Source organism: Zingiber officinale, chromosome 3A, assembly GCF_018446385.1.
Source record: "Zingiber officinale cultivar Zhangliang chromosome 3A, Zo_v1.1, whole genome shotgun sequence".
In the NCBI taxonomy this organism is placed as follows: Eukaryota; Viridiplantae; Streptophyta; class Magnoliopsida; order Zingiberales; family Zingiberaceae; genus Zingiber; species Zingiber officinale.
The window spans coordinates 109,079,089-109,087,753 of NC_055990.1; positions in this window are offsets into that span (position 1 = coordinate 109,079,089).

The window sequence follows — 8,665 nt, forward strand, 5'->3', positions numbered from 1 at the left end:
AGCTATATGTGTAGTTTCCGGCACCTAGGATGTGTTTTAACCCTTCTCGAAGATTAGGAATTTAGTTAGCACCTTTAGAAGGGCCGGACACGTTTATTCTCCTTCAGTTGGAGATCATAGACGCGGTTGGGTGCCTAGAGGTGTCTTTCCTGATGCAGAGAGGGGTTGAAGCACACCAAGTGTTCGAAAAAGGGGTTAGTTTAGCTAATTACCCTTCAGTTATGTTTATTAGCCCAGTTAAATGCATTAGTAGCATTTAAATTAGTAACTTTGCTCACTACAGCTTATATGGGACTATGGTCCAATGGGTAGGCTCCACGCCTCTAGGTTCAGATAACCTAGCTCTAGGTTCGGATAACCTAGAAACATGTTATATCAGTTAGCTATAGATATTAGTATTTTATTTTCAGTGGCACCTTGGATTAGATATCCATTGGGTTGGACTCCACAATCGTCCCTAGGTTCAGACAACCTAGTAAACCCCTGCTAAATTCGGGACTTGCAACCCCGGGTCTAGTAGGGATGCGCACACAGCAAGTACATCAGGGCCCCAACAGCATGTTTATTATTTTCACTTATTATGTATTAGTTTTCAAAACTCAAAACAGTTATGCTAGTTGAGTTTGATTGCAGCTTCAGTTTAGTTAGTTTAGCTCAGTATTATATTTCAGTTCAGTTCTCTATGTTAGCTTTATAATTGGTTGTATGCTATGCCATGACTAGTTCAGTATGCCATGTTTATATGATTGTATGCCATGCCATGCTAGCCTGTCTAGTATGTTTTCGAATATCATGTTTTCAAATCATAACTGCATCGTATGCATGATTTTGTGAGGTAGATGGTTTCTTACTAAGCGTTAGCTTACAGATACTACTTTTCTTATACTGCAGATACAGGTAAAAGAAAAGTGGATTAGCAGTGGAGGCTGGAGGTCAATGCAGATGAGGGTGTGTGTGTGTGGAACTGGAATCAAAGGTCCTTAGGGGACTTAGCAGGATGAACATTAGACTCTTTGGCATGTTTACCTTAGCACTTTACAGTTTATGGTTTAATACTTTCATTTTTATGCACCTTTAGCTTTGGAACGTACTAAACTATGAAAGAATGAGTTAGATTGTTAGTAGTCATTATGGGAATGTTTGTTAATGCATGTTAGAAGTAGTTTCAATTGATTTAGAACTGTTGTGTGAGGTTTTGGCACGCCAAAGTGTTGAAATCAGACTTCCAGTGTGAAATCAGAGTCTCCGATCGATCAGGGTGCATGTGGATCGGTCCACCAACCGATCCACTGATATGATACGCTAGGATCCTCCGGATCGGTCAACCGACCGATCCAAAGACGATAGAGCGATCCGTGTATTCGGTGCCCGGATCGGCCACCGATGATCAGACATACGGACGGCCGACCGATCCATCACGGACAAGAGCGAACCCAAGATTCTGCGGGTTCGGATCGGTCTCGCCGACCGATCCTTTATATCGATCGGTCCCGCACCGATCCACTGATCGGTGTCAATGGATCGTTCCACGGACCGATCCAAAGCTCCAATTTTGCCTCCTCAGCCTAGCTATGAATATCTAGAAGGTAGTGGGACATGAAATCTCACTCTCACAGAGTTAACAGAGGCAACTACAATAGTTTAGTAAAATTTTTATTCAGCCCAGTTTTTCCGCATTAGAAATTTAGCTGCAGTTAGCAAAGAAACTGTAGCGGTCCGCCTTGCAGCCTAGCAGTAGAAGGTGGGTCGTTACAGAGTGGTATCAGAGCCGTGTTCCATACTTCCTACACACACATCAGCATTGTACCTGCAGCTTCCAAGTAAGAATACCTCTACTCTCTATATGTTCCTTGCTTTCTTATTTCAGTTCATGTTTATATATACCTGAAGCATGCTAGTATATGATAGTTTTTAGACATGATATCAGTAGTTGTGAAACTATGAATGCTTTAGTTATGTATGTTCTCTATGTCATTAGAAATGGCACGAGGACGCCCAGCTAAGCGGGCACCAGCTACTGAGCCCCAGCAGGAGGCAGGCAGTTCAGTGCCCCCTCCAGATCTTGCAGCGTTGGTGGCTCAGTTACAGCAGCAGCTAGCTGAACAGCAACAGGAAATAGCCACCTTAAAGGCTAACCAGCAGCATACTCCTACCGTCACCCCGGAACCGAACTTAGCAACCCCAGCATTTATAGAGGTTCCACCAGTTCAGCCAACAGCACCAATACCAGCACCAGTAGTCCCAGCAGCTGAGCTAAGGAAAGAAGCTTACCTAATCCAGTGGCAGAGAGTTAAGCCCGAGAATTTCTCAGGCACTAGCGAACCATGGGATGCTCAAGCATGGTTCAAAACACTGGAGAGGATAATGGAGCTTCTAGACTGGCCGGAACAGGAGAAGGTTAAATGTGCTTCCTTCTGCCTGACAGGGGACGCTAGCATATGGTGGGAGAGAGTTAGAGCGAAGCGCCCAGTGAATCAGATGTCATGGGCTGACTTCGAGAAAGAGTTCTTCGAGGAATTCTTTCACATGCGAGTTACAGACCGCCGCTACGACGAGTTCATTGAATTTCGCCAGGGCAACCTCACAGTGGAGGAAGCCGTGAAGAAATTCAACAGGTTGGCTCGTTTATGCCCAGAGCTAGTCAGCACAGAGAAGGAGCGAATCCGGTTGATGCTCAAGATGCTGAGGCCAGAGATAGCAGTGAACGTGGCTGGTGGCGTACATAAGCCACAAACCACAGAGGAGTTAGTAAGCAGCGCCTTGACCACAGAACATTATCAGAACAGCATAAAGCAGCAGATGTAACGCCCCGGCCCGGGCGGGCCCCACCCGGACCTACCAGGAACGACACCAGAATTACCTATCGGTTTGATGACTAGCTCCACAGACCACCGGAGGTCCTTTCAGCGTGTTTTGTCCTCACTCGCACGCACCCTGGAAAACTTCCCAGGAGGTCACCCATCCTCAGATTTCTCCAAGCCAAGCACGCTTAACTTTGATGTTCTTAAGTTTGGGCTTCCGAAAAGGAAGGTGCACCTTGGTGATATGGATAGTACCATCTAACCTTTTAAGTCATACTTAACCAGAATCTCAGAACCGGGGTATTACAATCACCCCCACTTAAAGACACAACGTCCTCGTTGTGTAACCACAAATCACACCACAAACAAATCCCAGAATCTCCCTCGCTAGGTGGTGCCCTGGGTGCTCCTACCACAGGCGCACTCACGGTCGCAAGGTCGCTCTGATACCATCTGTAACGCCCCGGCCCGGGCGGGCCCCACCCGGACCGACCAGGAACGACACCAGAATTACCTATCGGTTTGATGACTAGCTCCACAGACCACCGGAGGTCCTTTCAGCGTGTTTTGTCCTCACTCGCACGCACCCTGGAAAACTTCCCAGGAGGTCACCCATCCTCAAATTTCTCCAAGCCAAGCACGCTTAACTTTGATGTTCTTAAGTTTGGGCTTCCGAAAAGGAAGGTGCACCTTGGTGATATGGATAGTACCATCTAACCTTTTAAGTCATACTTAACCAGAATCTCAGAACCGGGGTATTACAGCAGAAGCAGGTCTCCTCAGAGTCCAAAGGCCAAGGAAGCTCTCACCCTCAAAAACAGCAAGGCCACAGCTCTAACTGGAAGGGGAACTCCAACAGCAAGCGCAAATCAGGGAGTGACTCAAAAGGAGGACCATCTAGCAAGCGACCCAGTTATCCAAAGTGTGCTACTTGTGGGAAATTCCACCCTGGGGTTTGCCGCAAGGGCACGCGAGGATGCTTTGAATGTGGACAAGAAGGGCACATGGCCAAGCAGTGCCCGAACAAGACTGGTCTTCCTCAGCCACAGCAGATTCAGCATGCAGGCCAGCCAGCGCAGTTATATCAGATGCAGTCTGCTCTAGAAGGTCCCCTTATCAGCCAGGGCAGATTAGAAGCCCCTCCAGCTATGGCGAATGCGAGGATATACTCACTCACCAGAGAGGACGTAGCCAATGCCTCGACGGTCGTCACAGGTCAGATTAGCATTTTTCAGTATAGTGCTACTGCTCTATTTGATACTGGGGCAACCCATTCATACGTAGCTAGGGTGTTCTCCGAAAAATTAGAAATACCATCAGAAGTACTCAGTGGTCAGTTTTTGACGACACTACCTTCGGGAGAAGTTATGGCATCCACGCACTGGCTCAGAGCAGTGCCAGTCATTATAGCAGACAGGGAACTCTTCTGTGATCTGATCCTGCTAGAAATGACTGACTACGACGTCATCCAGGAATGGACTTTCCGATCGACACGGTGCTTCCATAGAGTGTCAGAATAGAAAGTCGATTCCAACCCGAAGCGAAGCTTTGAATACATCGCGAACAAGAGAAAAGCCAAGATTTCTCAAGAATGAAGGCCCGAAGTTGATGGATTCGGATGTACGGGTACCTAGCACATGTAGTCAAGATTAGTCGTGGCAAGGACCAACAGCAGCAGAGGTCCGAGTCGATGTGACTACCAGCCTTCCCCGAGGAATTACCAGCTTAGCACCGCATGTGAGATTGAATTTGAGATAGAGCTCTTCCCCGGTACTAATCCCATTTCCAAAGCGCTTTATCGCATGGCTCAGCAGAATCAAGGAACTTGAGCAATTACAGGAGCTTCTTGACAAGGGTTTTATACGCGAGTCACTCACCATGGGGAGCGCCGTGTTGTTCGTGAAGAAGAAGGACTAAGCATGCGATCGCAGATAGACTACGGATCAACAGGTCACGATCAAGAAGGTATCCTCTTCCTGCGAATAGATGACCTATTCGATCAGCAAAGGGAGCAGTGTTCTCTAAGGTAGATCTCAGATCAGGTTATCATCAGGTAAAGGTCAAAGAAGGGGATATACCCAAGACAGCATTCAGAACCAGATACGGACACTACGAGTTCGTGGTCATGCCCTTTGGCGTGACCAATGCTCCAGCTACCTTCATGGATCTCATGAACAGAGTATTCAGGGAGTATTTAGATAAGTTTGTTATTGTGTTTATCGATGACATTCTTATCTACTCAGGAACTCAGGAGGAACATGCAAAGCACCTGGAACTAGTATTGCAGACACTTCAGCAGAACCAGCTTTACGCCAAGTTCACGAAATGTGAATTTTGGCTAGATCAGGTGTCCTTTCTGGGTCACGTCATCTCCAAGGATGGTATTATGGTAGATCCCAGCAAGATAGAAGCAGTAAGTAACTGGAAGCAGCCGAAGAACGCCAGTGAGATCAGGAGCTTTCTGGGATTAGCAGGATATTACAGGAAGTTTGTAGAGGATTTCTCCAGGATAGCCTCCCCACTGACATCTCTTACCAGAAAGAACAGGAAATTTCAGTGGACAGAGGACTGTGAGAACAGCTTCAGCGAGCTAAAAAGGAGATTGACCAGTGCTCCCATTTTGGCTCTACCAGACGACATCAGCAGCTTTGACATCTACAGTGATGCCTCTAAGTTGGGACTAGGAGCAGTACTGATGCAAAATGGCAAGGTGATGGCCTATGCCTCCAGACAACTCAAGGATTATGAGAAGAATTACCCTACTCATGACCTTGAGCTTGCAGCAGTAGTGTTCGCTCTCAAAATTTGGAGACATTACTTATATGGAGCTCAGTGCAGAGTGTATACAGATCATCAGAGTCTGAAGTACTTCTTCACTCAGAAGGATCTGAATATGCGACAGCGCAGATGGCTTGAGCTGGTCAAGGACTACGATATAGACATCCTCTACCATCCAGGGAAAGCCAATAAGGTAGCAGATGCACTTAGCAGGAAATCCAGTGCTACCTTATTATCTCTTACAGCCATGTCACCGCCCCTACAGAAGGAGATCGTGGATTTCGGTCTCGAGCTCATCGTGGGACAGCTCTCTACTATGACCTTAGAGTCTACCTTGCTTGGTGATATTCACCACCAGATCGGGACCCCGAGATTCAAAATCAAGCAAGGGCCAGCGTAATCGAGTAGAGAATTCGAGTGTCCGATAGCGGGTGTTGTATTTTGGCGACAGACTCTGTGTTCCAGATCGAGGAGCTACGGAGACAGATTTTAGATGAGGCTCACAGGACTCCTTACGCGATGCATCCAGCTCCACCAAAATGTATCAAGACCTGAAGAAACGCTTTTGGTGGCCCGGATGAAGCGAGACATCGCCAGATATGTTAGCATCCGCCTCACTGCCGGAGGGTCAAGGCGTAACATCACGACAGAGGAGTTCTGCGGCCTTATCAGATTCCGAATGGATGTGGGAGGATATCTCCATGGATTTCATAGTGGGACTACCCAGAACCACGAATGGTTTTGACGCCATCTGGGTGATAGTCGACAGGTTAACTAAATCAGCCCACTTTTTAGCTATCAAGATATCCTATTCCATGGAGCAGCTGGCTCAGTTGTATCTCAAGGAGATTGTTAGGCTGCATGGAGTCCCACGAACCATTATATTAGACAGAGACAGCAGGTTTACATCACACTTCTGGAAGTGTGTACAGTCAGCTATGGGCACCCAGTTAAAATTCAGCACAGCCTTCCATCCCTAGACAGATGGTCAGACGGAGCGAGTAAATCAGGTACTCGAAGATATGCTCAGAGCTTGTGCCCTAGATTTCAAGGGAAGTTGGAGCAAATATCTGAGTCTAGCCGAATTTGCATACAACAACAGTTATCAGGCCACTATCGGCATGGCACCTTATGAGGCACTCTATGGGCGGAGGTGCAGATCACCAATCTGCTGGTATGAGAGCGGTGAACAGAAGGAACTAGAGCTTCAGACAGATCTAGTGGCAGATACCACAGCAGCCATACAGCAGATTCACCAGAGGATAGAGACAGCACAGAGCCGTCAGAAGAGCTATGCCGATACACGACGCAGACCCTTAGAGTTTTCAGTTGGGGATACAGTTTTCCTCAGAGTAGCTCCCATGAGTTTCGGGAAGAAGGGCAAGCTAGCTCCCAGATATGTGGGACCATACCTTATTACGAAGAGAGTGGGCAAGGTAGCATATGAGCTAGAGCTACCTCAGGAGATGTCAGCTGTCCACAACGTATTTCATGTCTCCATGCTGAAGAAGCACATTCCAGACGCCACCCAGGTGATTACAGGTCCGTGATGATCTCAGCTATGACAGTCGGCCTATTCAGATAATAGACCGAGCAGTAAAGAAGTTACGGAACAAGGAGGTACCATTAGTCAAAGTCAGCTGGCAAAATCACACAGCGGCAGAGGCGACTTGGGAGACAGAGACCAGCATGAGACAGAAGTACCCAGAATTGTGTGCCAAAGTGTAAAGCCCAAAAATTCCCGAATTTATTTTAGAATTTTTCTATGATTTTTCTGGAATTTTTAGATATTTTTCCGGAATTTTCCGAGTAGCGTAAGTAGCAAAAATAATTAATTAAGCAAAACGGTCTAAGCGGGAATCGAACCCGGGACCTCTCGGGTCCGCTAAACCATTAGTTAGCTTTAGAAACCGGTGAACCAGCCGGGCCATATTGAGAGAAAAGAGAACCGATTTTATTTATATTAGAGTTGGTTCAATTGAACCACTTAATATAAATAGGAGAATTAGGTTGGTTTGGGTTATTTTTAGATTTGTGGTTCGGCAATCCTTCTCCCCGACACCCATCCACGCCGCCCCTCTCCTCTCTTCCTCATTCTCTCGGCGCCAATTCAAGAAGAGCCTAGGGATCTTCTCCAAAGGTCCCAAGTTCACCATCCGGCAACGATTTCAACACAAGGAAGATTCCTCCACGAGTAGAGCACGTGGACGCGAGGGAATCGTCGAGAAATCGTCTTCACCGAAATTTCTAGCGGGTAGATTTGTAAGGAAATTAGCGTACGAGGTAAGAAACCCCTCACCTGCGGTATAATAGCTCCGTTTGTTTATATGCATTAGTTATTAGCTATATGTGTAGTTTCCGGCACCTAGGATGTGTTTTAACCCTTCTCGAAGATTAGGAATTTAGTTAGCACCTTTAGAAGGGCCGGACACGTTTATTCTCCTTCAGTTGGAGATCATAGACGCGGTTGGGTGCCTAGAGGTGTCTTTCCTGATGCAGAGAGGGGTTGAAGCACACCAAGTGTTCGAAAAAGGGGTTAGTTTAGCTAATTACCCTTCAGTTATGTTTATTAGCCCAGTTAAATGCATTAGTAGCATTTAAATTAGTAACTTTGCTCACTACTTATATGGGACTATGGTCCAATGGGTAGGCTCCCACAACGCCTCTAGGTTCAGATAACCTAGCTCTAGGTTCGGATAACCTAGAAAGAAACATGTTATATCGCTTAGCTATAGATATTAGTATTTTATTTTCAGTGCTGCATCGGATTAGATATCCATTGGGTTGGACTCCCACAGTCCCTAGGTTTCGACAACCTAGTAAACCCTAAATTCGGGACTTGCAACCCGGGTTTAGTAGGGATGCGTGTACCGGGCCCAACAACATGTTTATTATTTTCACTTATTATGTATTAGTTTTCAAAACTCAAAAACAGTTATGCTAGTTGAGTTTGATTGCAGCTTCAGTTTAGTTAGTTTAGCTCAGTATTATATTTCAGTTCAGTTCTCTATGTTAGCTTTATAATTGGTTGTATGCTATGCCATGACTAGTTCAGTATGCCATGTTTATATGATTGTATGCCATGC